The 12,500-nt window shown below is 40.8% G+C and overlaps 1 protein-coding gene across 5 annotated transcripts in view; it reads left to right on the forward strand.

Moving 5' to 3' along the window:
• The first annotated feature begins 11,712 nt into the window (after positions 1-11,712).
• The window catches only part of LOC135111673 (fasciclin-3-like), a 66,626-nt gene continuing 65,838 nt past the window's right edge, over positions 11,713-12,500 (forward strand). Inside the window, exons 1-2 of one of the 5 annotated variants that reach the window (XM_064025234.1) lie at positions 11,724-11,837; positions 12,377-12,485. The gene's annotated coding sequence lies outside the window, so the exon portion shown is untranslated. Of the gene's footprint in view, positions 11,838-12,376; positions 12,486-12,500 lie in introns of all 5 variants that reach the window. The other 4 variants (XM_064025250.1, XM_064025248.1, XM_064025242.1 and 1 more) reach the window with 4 other exon arrangements.

Below are 12,500 nucleotides of genomic sequence, written 5' to 3' on the forward strand. Positions count from 1 at the left end.
GTAGTTGTAGTAGTAGTAGTAGTAGTAGTAGTAGTAGTAGTAGTAGTAGTAGTAGTAGTAGTAGTATAGAGGGAAAATCACGTTGCACTAGGAGAAAAAAAAATGTATTACCGAGAGAGAGAGAGAGAGAGAGAGAGAGAGAGAGAGAGAGAGAGAGAGAGAGAGAGAGAGAGAGAATGAAAATGAAAATGAAAAGAATACAATGAGCGGTATTCAGTGTAATGTTCCCCCACCCCCCTCTCTCACCGTTCCCCCCCACAAAAAAAAATCACAATAAAACACTAAACTTGATTATTATTATTTTTAGGGAACCTCGTCCTTTATTTAAGAGGGAGAATACGTCCCCAAAAATATCATATCATTCATTTTAGACCTTCCTTTTTTAGATTATCTTAAAATCGAAGCGTCTGTGTATTTCTTCACACACGTATGCTTTGAATTTAGATCTTTAGTGAGTTTAGATGAAGAACGACGAAAAGAAAGACGAGGAGAAAAAGGAGGACGAAGAGGAACAATAACAAGGAGAAGGAAAAGAAAAGGAAAATTAAGAACAGGAACAAGAAAAACAAGAGCAAAAATAAGAAGAAAAACAAAAAGATCAAGAATAAGAACAAGAACGTGCTGAAAAAGAATTTATATGTAGATGGTGTTGCACAGTATATAATGAAGAAGTGTGGTGAGGAGAAGAGTGGATATGCTGGAAAAAGAATAGGTGGAGAGAGAGGTGGACTTTGTGCTCTTGAAGTGAGAGAGTAGTGAAGTGGAGTATTGTGGGAAGTAAGGATGTTGAAGCGATAAAAATAAAAGGAGTGGAATTAAAAAAGAAGAGAAAGAGCAATATTAAAAAAGAAGAAAAAAACAGTATTAAAAAACAGCAGTATTATTAATGTTGGATGTAAAAGCGCTTAATTAGAGAAAGTAACAAAAAATGCGAATGAAACCAAAAGAAAAAAAATAGAAGCATGAGAAAAATATGAATGTTGAGACCAAAAAGAAAACGAAAAAAAAAAATACAATTCATTTACGACATAAAGAATACGATATATGAACTCGAATACGTAAATATGAAAAAAGAAATATTGAGAATAAAAAAAAAACCTAATGGATGTAGTTTTCATTTTATTAAGAGAAAAAAGGAGAGAATGAAAATTTGGACAGGCTAAAGAGGAAGATTAAGACGAACGAGACTCGAGAGAACCTAACTAATGGACGGAAATAGACAGGTGGAAGTAACAGAAGGTAAAAAATAAATAAATAAAATAATATAAAAGGAAAGTAATTATTTTTATAGTGTGTGTGTGTGTGTGTGTGTGTGTGTGTGTGTGTGTGTGTGTGTGTGTGTGTGTGTGTGTGTGTGTGTGAAAAAGAGAAGTAAAAATTATTGTTCTTTTAAAATAGGGTTAAAAATTATATTACAGAAGAAAAAAGTGTAATGGGAGAAACATGTCTGAACAGAGAGAGAGAGAGAGAGAGAGAGAGAGAGAGAGAGAGAGAGAGAGAGAGAGAGGAAACAAGCAAACAATCTACGCGTTCCTACACGTGACAAACGTAAGAAAGAAGGAAGAGGGAACAAAAGAAAAATAATAATAGCAGAGTGAAGAAAGGTGAAGAGAAGACAGGTAAAGACAAGCTAATGAAGAGTTATGTTACCCTGAAGGAGGAGGAGGAGGTTGAAAGAGGCAGAGGGGACGAAGTAATGAAGAGGGGAAAGAGGGGAGAGGAGAGGAGAATATGGGAGATGAGACAGAGAAAGAGGAGAAGGAAGAGGAGGAGGAGGAGGAGGAGGAGGAGGGAGACTGAAATTAAAGAAGTGACAAAAGAGAGGAGAGAAAAGGAACATGAAGCTGCTCCGAGAAAAAGAGAAAAAGGAGGAAGAGAAGAAGTGAAGCAGGGAGGCAAGAAGAAACGAAAGTCTAAAAAGAAAGAAAAGACGAAACAAAACAGAAAAAAGAGGAGAATATACGATGCGAAAAGAAAGAAAAGTAGGAGGAGGAGGAGACGGAGGCGGCTGAGAAAGACGGAGGGTGACACGGAAGAGGGGAGAGTGAGAGAGTGATAGAGGGAGTAAGTGAGAGAGTGAGTGAGGGGAGGGAGAGTTGATGGTCGTTGCTACACACTTGCTGGAATCCATTAGCCTCCACTTTTCTCCTTTTTAATGTGGAGAACTTCCCCATAAGATAATTTCCCTCGGGGCGCGCGCGTGTGGCTTAGAGAGGCGGGAGGGGGCGGGGCGGGGCGAGGTAGGGCGGGGCAATGACTGTGTTTATGTGTGTGTGTGTGTGTGTGTGTGTGTGTGTGTCCATGTCAGGAGAAATGAAATGTAAACTCCTGCTGCTTGTTAATTATTTAGTTTTTTTTTTTTTTTTTTTTTCATTCTTCTTATTCTTCTCTTTTGAAATATTGAGGATTTGTTGGTTTAGTCCTTTATTTATTTATTTATTTATTTTATTTCATTTTATTTTATTTGTGTGTGTGTGTGTGTGTGTGTGTGTGTGTGGGTGGGTGGGTGGGTGGGTGTGTGGGTTATTATTAAGTTTCCTCTCCATTTTAAATTTTACTAAACTTTCCTCTTTTTTTTATTTTCCCTAACAAGTATCAGATAACAAATGTCATTTTCCTTTCCCTTCCATTACTTTTTTTTTGCCACGAATCATTTGGAATTTAGTTGACATCATATTTCCACTTCAAATTCCTTAGTTTTTTTTCATGTTTTTTTCTTTTTTTTTATATATATATATTTTATGCTACCCTCATTTGAAGACCATCCACATACACACACACACACACACACACACACACACACACACACACACACACACACACACACACACACACACACACACACACACAACTACAATATTCTTTCTTACTACAGAGAAAAAAATTTGATATTTACAAAGAAATAATTTCAACATTAAACTTCCTTCTTTGCTTTCTTCCTCATCGTCTTCGTCTTTCTTTTCTCCTCCCTTTCTTCCTCTTCCTTTTCCTTCTTGTGTCTCCGCTACCATTTTTTTACATTTTAATCTCGATCCTGTGTTAGCTGTTTTTAATGCATGTTAGGTTAGGTTAGCTTTGGTTGGGTTAGGTTTTGGTTAGGTTAGGTTAAGTTAGGTTAGGTTAGGTTAGATCGGTTAGGTTAGGTTAGGTTAGATCGGTTAGGTTAGGTTAGTTTGCTTAGGTTAGATTTTTCGTGTGGGTTCCTCGGCTGTCCTTCCATCAGTTCATCTTCTCCTTTATTGCTTCTCTCCCCTCCATTCGCCCATACTCTCTCTCTCTATCTCTCTTTCTCTCCCATCTTCACCACTCTTCCATACCGCATCTCCCTCCCAGCATCCATTCCCCTTCCGTTAAACATCTCCTTTCCTCTCCCCCCTCCCATTTTTCCTTCACTTGTGGGACCCTAGGGAGAGGAAGGGAGGGAGGGAGAAAGAGGAGGAAGAGGGGAGAGAAGAAGGCCTACTTTTATTGTATATTTTTACCTTCGAAGATGTGACCTATAGATCGTTGCCACCAAGTTTTGTTCAGGTGACTTCTCCTAACTCCCTCCTCCTCCTCCTCCTCCTCCTCCTCCTCCTCCTCCTTCTCTTAGTCTCTCCTGATACCTGATGAGATAGTGGAGAAGCAATAAAAAGAAGAAAGAGGAGGCTGAGTAAAGACAGAGTAGGGATAACGGAAGAGGACAGAAGAAAGGAGAATAAGGAAGATTAGAGAGAAAGAAGAGGAATAAAAAATGGAAAGAGGAAAGAGAGAATAGAGATAAAGGAAGAATAGACAAGAGGAAAAGGAGGTCGGGGAAACTGGAACAGAAAATAAGAGAGAATAGACAGAAAAAAAAAAGAGAAGGAAATTTGAAAGAGAAGCGAGAGATGAGAATAAGAAAGAAGAGGAGGAAATCAGGAAGAAGAGAGAGGGGAAAGAAAAGGAGAAATGAGACAAAAGATAAGAAATATGGAGGAGAAGGAGGAAGAATAAGGAAAATTAGACGGTGGAAGAAGAGAAGGAGGAAAATGAAAAAGAGGAAAAAAAAGAGAAATGGGAAGAATAACGGACAATACACAGAGAAAGAAGAGGAGAAGGTTGGAAACAGGAGACAGTGGAAATAAAAGGAAAGGTATACGAAACAGAAGAGAAGGAATATGTGAAAGGAGGAGGAAGAGGAAGAAGAGGAGGAAAAGTAGTCAATAAAAGTAAAACTAGCGTAAAATACATCACGTGACCTCAAGGGAAGCATTAATACGAATCCCTGTTTACGTTTTCTATGCTGCAAGTGATACTCTCCTCCTCCTCCTCCTCCTCCTCCTCCTCCTCCTCCTCCTCCTCCTCCTCCTCCTCCTCCTTCTCCTCCTCCTCCTCCTCCACGTGGCTTCGGAATCTAGTAAAATGCCCAATATTTCACATCTTAAACACACACACACACACACACACACACACACACGAATAGGGTAATTAAAAAAAAAAGGAGAAAATGTGCATAAATATTTGAGGTTGACTATTTTTCTTTCCCTGCATTTTTTTATTTATTTTTTATTTTATTTATTTTTTTTTTTACTTTTCTTTTAAAGGGAAAGACTTGGATTTTTTATTTATTTTATTTTATTTTTTAGTTTCTAGGTTAGTGAAAGAGAAAAGGGGAAAACAAAGAGGCGAAGATGTGGAAAAGAAAATAAGGAGAGAGAGAGAGAGAGAGAGAGAGAGAGAGAGAGAGAGAGAGAGAGAGAGAGAGAGAGAGAGAGAGAGAGAGAGAGAGAGAGAGAGAGATCCACACTTGTCAATACCAATCAAGCGAAACGAAACAAATAAACAGCCAAACAAACCAATATACATGTACTCTCTCTCTCTCTCTCTCTCTCTCTCTCTCTCTCTCTCTCTCTCTCTCTCTCTCTCTCTCTCTCTCTCTCTCTCTCTCTCTCTCTCTCTCTCTCTCTCACAGTCGCATCGTCATGTATCTTGAAAATCAGACTCGAAGTTTGTGAAATCAACGTCCCAGATTGTGAGGCACCGGGCTGTGTTGTCCTCGCCTCCTTCAGTATGCTGTCCGGGGCGCCCTTATGCATTATTCAGCGCCACTCTCCTCCTCTCCTCCCGCTGGGGCAGATACACGCAGGAGGAGTAGCAGGAGGAGGAAGGGCATGGGGGGGGGATGTGCATGAGTGAAAGGATATTATTTTTTTGTTCTTTTCTCTGTCTTTTCGTTTTTTTTTTTTTTTTTTTACGGTGTGTTATTTTATTTTATTTTATTCTTTTCTTTTTATGGGTACCTTGAGATTTATGGGAAATGTATTGTGGTGTATTGTGTAGGTGGAGTCTCTCTCTCTCTCTCTCTCTCTCTCTCTCTCTCTCTCTCTCTCTCTCTCTCTCTCTCTCTCTCTCTCTCTCTCTCTCTCTCTCTCTCTCTCTCTCTCTCGTGCTTTTCTGGTTCAGTTTTCTTTAGTAATTCTGAAAAAAAAAGTTGTAAGAGATGGTGTATGTAGACTGATATATTTTATTTATTTTGTTTGTGTGTGTGTGTGTGTGTGTGTGTGTGTGTGTGTGTGTGTGTGTGTGTGTGTGTGTGTGTGTGTGTGTGTGTGTGTGTGTGTGTGTGTGTGTGTGTGGTGGTGGTGGTAGATAGAGACATTCACTTCCTCTCTCTCTCTCTCTCTCTCTCTCTCTCTCTCTCTCTCTCTCTCTCTCTCTCTCTCTCTCTCTCTCTCTCTCTCTCTCTCTCTCTCTCTCTCTCTCTCTCTCTCTCTCTCTCTCTCTCTCTCTCTCTCTCTCTCTCTTCACCTGCATTTCTCCCATATGTTCTGTCAGTACTTTAAAACCTTCCAACACCTTATTACCACCACCACCACCACCACCACCACCACTACTATACAACCTCTGCTCGCCACAGTTCCCATTACCTCCTTCAGCTCCTCCTTCAGGCACAGTGCAGGCGGAGGAAAGTGGCATCTGTTGGGTCTTGGGTGTGACTGTGTGAGGGTTTCTGTTGGACAACTTTCACCAAACTTATTCCCTTTCTTTCTCGCGTGCAACAAGTTCAGTTCGGGGAAGAGAGAGAGAGAGAGAGAGAGGGGGGGATGCGGGAGAAAGTTTTCTTCCCTGTGGCAATACATTCTGTAGTTGTGTCTCGTCAGAAAGGGAAAGTGTACCTGTCTGGGGAATACAAGGCAGGTAGTAGCCAGGTAGAGGGGAACAGATAGAGGAAGTCTGGTCTGGGCGCCTCTTACCTGTGCCTTACCTAGTGGTGGTGGTGGTGGTGGTGGTGGTGTTTTTTTTTCAGGTTTTTCAATCATTCTTTCTTTTCTTCCTCTTCATATATTTCTTTTATTCGCTGTCTTTCTTTTTTTTCGTTCATTCTTGTATCGTTTTCATAATCTTCCTTCTTTTCTTTCCCTTTCTTTTCTTTTTTTTTCGCTCGTCCTCTTTATTGTCATCTTTTGTTTCTTCGTTTGTTTCCGCCTCTTCCTTGTGCTCCTCCGCACCATCATCATCATCATTATCCTTTTCCTCCTTCTCCATCCACCTCTTCCTTCTTCTCCCGCTAATTACCAAGAAGCACAGACAGACAAACAATAAGAGAGAAATATACATACATAATAATATTTCCTGCACAAACACACACACACACACACACACACACACACACACACACACACACACACACACACACACACACACACACACACACACACACACACACACACACACACACACACACACACACACACACACAGAAAGATGGATGGATAATTTATTGACCACAGTGTTAAGTATTGGTATCAGATTATAAACTAAACATGATGTAAATATGAAACCGAAAATACAGAAATTAGCTCAAACTAAAATACGTAAAAACAAAACCTTGGTCCATCACAAAAATAAATAAATAAATAAATAAATAAATAAATAAAACAGTTCTTGACAAATGAAAAATAAAAAAAAAACATATCAAGACACAATATAAAAAAAAAACACACGAGTTGGTAACACACATACAAAAAAAATAAAATAAAATGAAAAATACGAGATAATAACACATTAAAAACAAATACACTTGAAACACAAAATACTATATAGCAACAACACACAAACATTAAGAGTGTGAAATATAAACAAACGCATTTAAAACTCTCAGATACACCCACACATACTTATTTACATACTTACTTTTTTCCCTCCCCCAGGTAAGTGTGTGCGGGAGTGCTCACCTGATCTTCCACCTGGGGATTCATTTTCACCTTGGTAAGAAAGTAAAGTACATAAATAAAGTTAGTAAGCATGTCCCAGATGTGTTTCCTCTCTTGCTTCCTTGATTACACCACCTGGGAGAGAGAGAGAGAGAGAGAGAGAGAGAGAGAGAGAGAGAGAGAGAGAGAGAGAGAGAGAGAGAGAGAGAGAGAGACTGACTGACTTTCATCTATCGTATGGTTTGCTCTCTCTCTCTCTCTCTCTCTCTCTCTCTCTCTCTCTCTCTCTCTCTCTCTCTCTCTCTCTCTCTCTCTCTCTCTCTCTCTCTCTCTCTCTCCTTTATACAACCATGTGCTATTTTCTTCAGTTTCTCTTATTTTGTCGTTCATTTCCCTTTCCTGGCTTGGTTATTCATTCGAGGTTATTTTCCATTATATTTCGCTCACATGTATAATCGTTGCGTCCTTGAGATGTATTGAATGGCGTGCTTATTATAATATTCATGTTTCCTGTGCTACGTGTTATGCAAGGGATGGAGGAGAGCAAAGGAGGGAAAAGAAGGTAATAACGTAGGAGGTAAATAGGAGTATAACAGAGGAAAAGGAGAGGAATGAGGGAATGGGAAGTTTAAAGAAAAGAAAGAAATTAAGAACATATGAATAAAGAATCGGGAAATAGATGATGAAGAGAAGAAAGAATAAAGGAATGAAAGAAGGAAGCAAGGATAGACTCGCAAAGAAAGAACAGTATTTATGCAAAGGGTTGAGGAGAAGAAAGGGAGGAAAAGAAGGAAGGAAATGGATAGAGGAAAATAGAGGGAGTGTAAAGGAGGAAGATAAGAAGGAAGGGGGAATGAGAAATTAGAAAACAATGGAATTAAGAGACATATGAATATAGAATCAAGGGATATAGAGGACGAAAAGGAGAAAGAAAGAATGAAGGAAGGAAGGATAGCAGGAAGGACAGACGCACAAGGGAAGAATAAAACTTAAGAGTAAAGAAAGAAGGAAAAGAGTATGGTGGCAATAAAAACAAGACGGAAAGAAAATGAAAATTAACAGTACGAAGAAGAAGAAGAAGAAGAAGAAGAAGAAGAAGAAGAAGAATGATGATTACAATAAAAGAAGAAGAGGAAGAATGATGATTATAAATGAAGAAGAAGAAGGAGAAGAATGCTGATTGTAATTAAAGAAGAAGAAGAAGAATGATGATTATAATAAAAGAAGAAGAAGAAGAAAGAAAAGAAAAATGCTAATAAAAAGAAGTTATTTGACGATTATCATTATGAAAAAAGAATGTGATGGCAGTAAAGAGAAATACTAAGTAGGAAGAAGAGAAGAAGAACAAGAGGAAGACAAAGGTACAAAAATCACCTGAAGGCAGTTAGTGTGGGATTTAACCAGTAATCAAGAGGTGGAGGGAGCTGGAATGCCTACGTCACCACCCTGTCCCCCCCTGCCCGTCTTCCTACACCATGCCGTCACCTGTTGCCCCCACAGTTCCACCCTTCTCTTAGTATTCCTGTCAGTGGTGGTAGTGGTGGTGGTGGTAGTAGGAGTAGTAGTAGTAGGAGTGGTAGTAGAAATGGTGGTAGTGGTATCATCATAATCATTCCTGTTACTACTACTATTATTACTACTACTACTATTACTACTACTACTACTACTACTACTAATAATAATAATAATAATAATAATAATTTTTAAACACAATAAAGGATATTTTCACTTTCACGTACTTCAATTTTAAAACAACTCAGCCTCATTGTTACCCGCCAAAATTTACGTGAAAATAACCAGAAAAGAAAAAAAAAATGTAACAGTAGTGAGAGTAACATTACCAAAATCAAAAGTCCTCACCTTAACATCCATTCAACAAACACCCTTACCGAAAAAAAAATAAATAAATAAATAAAAAAGGGAGCACCAGAACACTTTTTAAAACGATAACATACCCTTTAATTAAAAACGCTCTGCTCTCTCACCACAACTATTTCCAAGCGCCACAAGCACGAGTACCCGAGCTCTCATCACTTCTTCTCCTGTTAACAATGAGGAAATCTTGTTAATCTGTCACTGGAACCATAAAAAATAAATAAATAAAACACCATTAGAAACTCATGCCACTTCAATTAGAGCCTTTTGAATGTCGTGGAAGTGCGGTGCTGAAGTGTTGCAGAATACAGAACAAATGTAAAGATCGCCTGCGAATCAGACATGTCTAGACTCGAGTGAGGGCGGCAACGTTCAGATGGGTGAGAAGCAAGACTGGGAGGGCGAGCGGGGAGGCGACAACACGACGCCACACACAGCATGTCTCTTTCTTAAGATCTCTGGGATTGTGGCATGATGGCTTCAAGGAGACGGAAGCAGAGGTGACGGATAGCTGCCAAGGTCATCTTTAGGGAGAGAGAGAGGGGGGGGGATGTAGGACAGATTTCTAGTTATGCAGGTTGCTGAAATATATAAAAAATTGTTGGTAATAAATGCATCTAGAGACAGGGAGGGGAAAAAAGGGAGAAAAAGGCGGAAAAATTTTATAAAAAAGGGGAAAAGAATAAATGAAAATGTGGACTGGGTGCAAAAAAATAAATGATAGGAGAAATAAAAGAAACGAATGTAAAAAAAAATGAAGAGATTACGCAGTTAAAAAAAATAAAATAGATAAAAAAATAAAAAATATATATACATTTACATTTATTTCACCAACACCAAACTCACCATCGCGGCAATACAACACACCTTTAAAACACACACACACACACACACACACACACACACACACACACACACACACACACACACACACACACACACACACACACACACACACACACACACACACACACACACACACACACACACACACACACACACACACACATCTGAAAATATAAATAAAAAAATATGATAGATACTCACACTGATCTCTTTGTTGAAACCTGCAAGCGTCCACCAAACAGACACGCTCATTGAACCCGCCCCTGTCTGTCAGTCTGTCCCTTGTTCACTCATGTCCCGTATCTGTCTCTTCACCGTCTCTTCTTCAGGCAGGGGAAGGCGAGGGGACAGAGTAAAGGGGACAGCCGCGCCAGGTACTGCATTTAGGGTCCACACACACACACACACACACACACACACACACACACACACACATACTTCGTCTCCTGACGGTGGTGGTGGTGGGTGGGGGGTGAGAACTGCTGGCAGGGGCCCAAGCAAGACCCTTCCTCAGAAGCACATATATGCAGATACACCCAAGCCTGTGAGATAACTGAGAGAGAGAGAGAGAGAGAGAGAGAGAGAGAGAGAGAGAGAGAGAGAGAGAGAGAGAGAGAGAGAGAGAGAGAGAGAGAGAGAGAGACGCCTCCATTTCATCATCTCCTTTTCATCTACTATACTTACGAGGTGAAGGGGCTGTCTGTCTGTCCGTCTGTCTGTCTGTCTGTCCGTGTGTCGCCTCGGGTCTGAATTGCGAGCAGGGAAGAAAAAGATGAGAGGATATACAGAAGTAGACGGCGAAGGAGGCATTGCTGGTGGTGGCGCTCGTATTTCTGGAGCGCTGAGGTATTGGAAGTACACACAGAGAGAGAGAGAGAGAGAGAGAGAGAGAGAGAGAGAGAGAGAGAGAGAGAGAGAGAGAGAGAGATGGGGGGGGGACTGCCATCTTCATCTTTTTAGCGAAGAAAATAATTCAAGAGGAAACGAAGATACGTCACGGAGCCAAAAAAAATTGTTAGGTTTTATTTTCTTCACTCTATCAATCGTCTTGTAAAGAAAATGAGGAGGAGGCAGAGGAGGAGGAGGTCGGGGGAAGAGGTGGTGAAAGGCAGGAAGCAGTAATGAGGGGAAGGAGAATAAAAGAGAAGAGTGGAAATTATAAAGCGTGTGTGTGTGTGTGTGTGTGTGTGTGTGTGTGTGTGTGTGTGTGTGTGTGTGTGTGTGTGTGTGTGTGTGCAAGGTCGGATCAGGTTCCCTTAAAACGCAAGGAGAGACGGATTACACCGCGCCATGTTCCAAACCCGTATTGTTGTGATGCTTGGTTTCTCTCCCACTCGTTTAGTCAGATCCCGTGGCACCAAACGTTTCGCTTTCCCTGCTTCCCTCCTTTTGTTTACGATTGCCCTTTTAAAAGACGCTTCATGCACAAAACATTAAATTTCGTAATATTTAAACCATTAATTCTCACCACTTATAAATTCATCATTAATAACATCACAAAAAAAAATCATTAGGCGACTCATACCGTCACGTTATCACCACCCGTCACCCGTTCTAATTTTTCCACACTCGTAATATTTCAACCTAACTCATAACAGTCTAAAGCATTCCTTCAATATTTCACCTGTAATTGCAAAGGGAAAACTCATTCCTCGGTAACACGTCCCTGCCACTCTTCACCTGGCGTGGCAGTCTCCTCAGTCTGCCGTCGCCCCTTATCTTCAAATGGAGAGAGAATGAGAGATAATCCATGGAGCATTTGTCTCTTCGAGGTTTCCAACCAGCATTTCCGTCCGCGCCTGCCTCCGCTCACTCGTTTGTCGCTCCCTGTTGAGTTCGTGTGCGTGAGTTCGTGTGCTCTTCGCGGTCCATCGAGCTGCATCTCCCGCGGCTGATTGGGACCAAGAACCTCGCTGGAAAATCGCCAATCGGAACGAAGAAGTGTGTGATGTGAACGATGTGAACGCGGTGCTCGTGGCGAAGACAAAGAACGTGTGTGGCTTTGGGCGAACATTTAGTGCGCTCGTGGTTGGGCTGGGAGTGTGTGTGTGTGTGTGTGTGTGTGTGTGTGTGTGTGTGAGTGTGTGCTGTGGTAGAGGGAGGAACTTTGCGGCCGGGACAGACGGGCTGGGTGGTTCTGTGAGGGGACGCTGGAACGTGTTGCTGCGTTGTGTTGCTGATGTCTTGCTTTCTGCTGCATGTGTTGCGGGAGGGGCAGGGTGTTCTTGTTGTACTGAAGTGAGGGAGAGAGATGATTGACCGGATGATGTACTGTACATATAATAGATAATTTATAATAGATAAATGGTAAAAGAAAAAAGGGAAAATAGAGAATAGAAAAGACAAATAAGAGATGTGTATTGAGAGAGAGAGAGAGAGAGAGAGAGAGAGAGAGAGAGAGAGAGAGAGAGAGAGAGAGAGAGAGAGAGAGAGAGAGACTTAACACAGCACGTAACGAAGCAATATTTTTCTCGTGATAGTTGTAACAGTTGTGACGCGCTTGCCTCGTCCTCTACTCCCATACTGAAACCAACACTGGTGACTACAAACGATGACGTAATAATCAGTCTCAGCATAGCCAGCAACAAGGTAAGCCTAACCTCG

Source organism: Scylla paramamosain, chromosome 22 (genome assembly GCF_035594125.1).
Source record: "Scylla paramamosain isolate STU-SP2022 chromosome 22, ASM3559412v1, whole genome shotgun sequence".
Classification (NCBI taxonomy): Eukaryota; Metazoa; Arthropoda; class Malacostraca; order Decapoda; family Portunidae; genus Scylla; species Scylla paramamosain.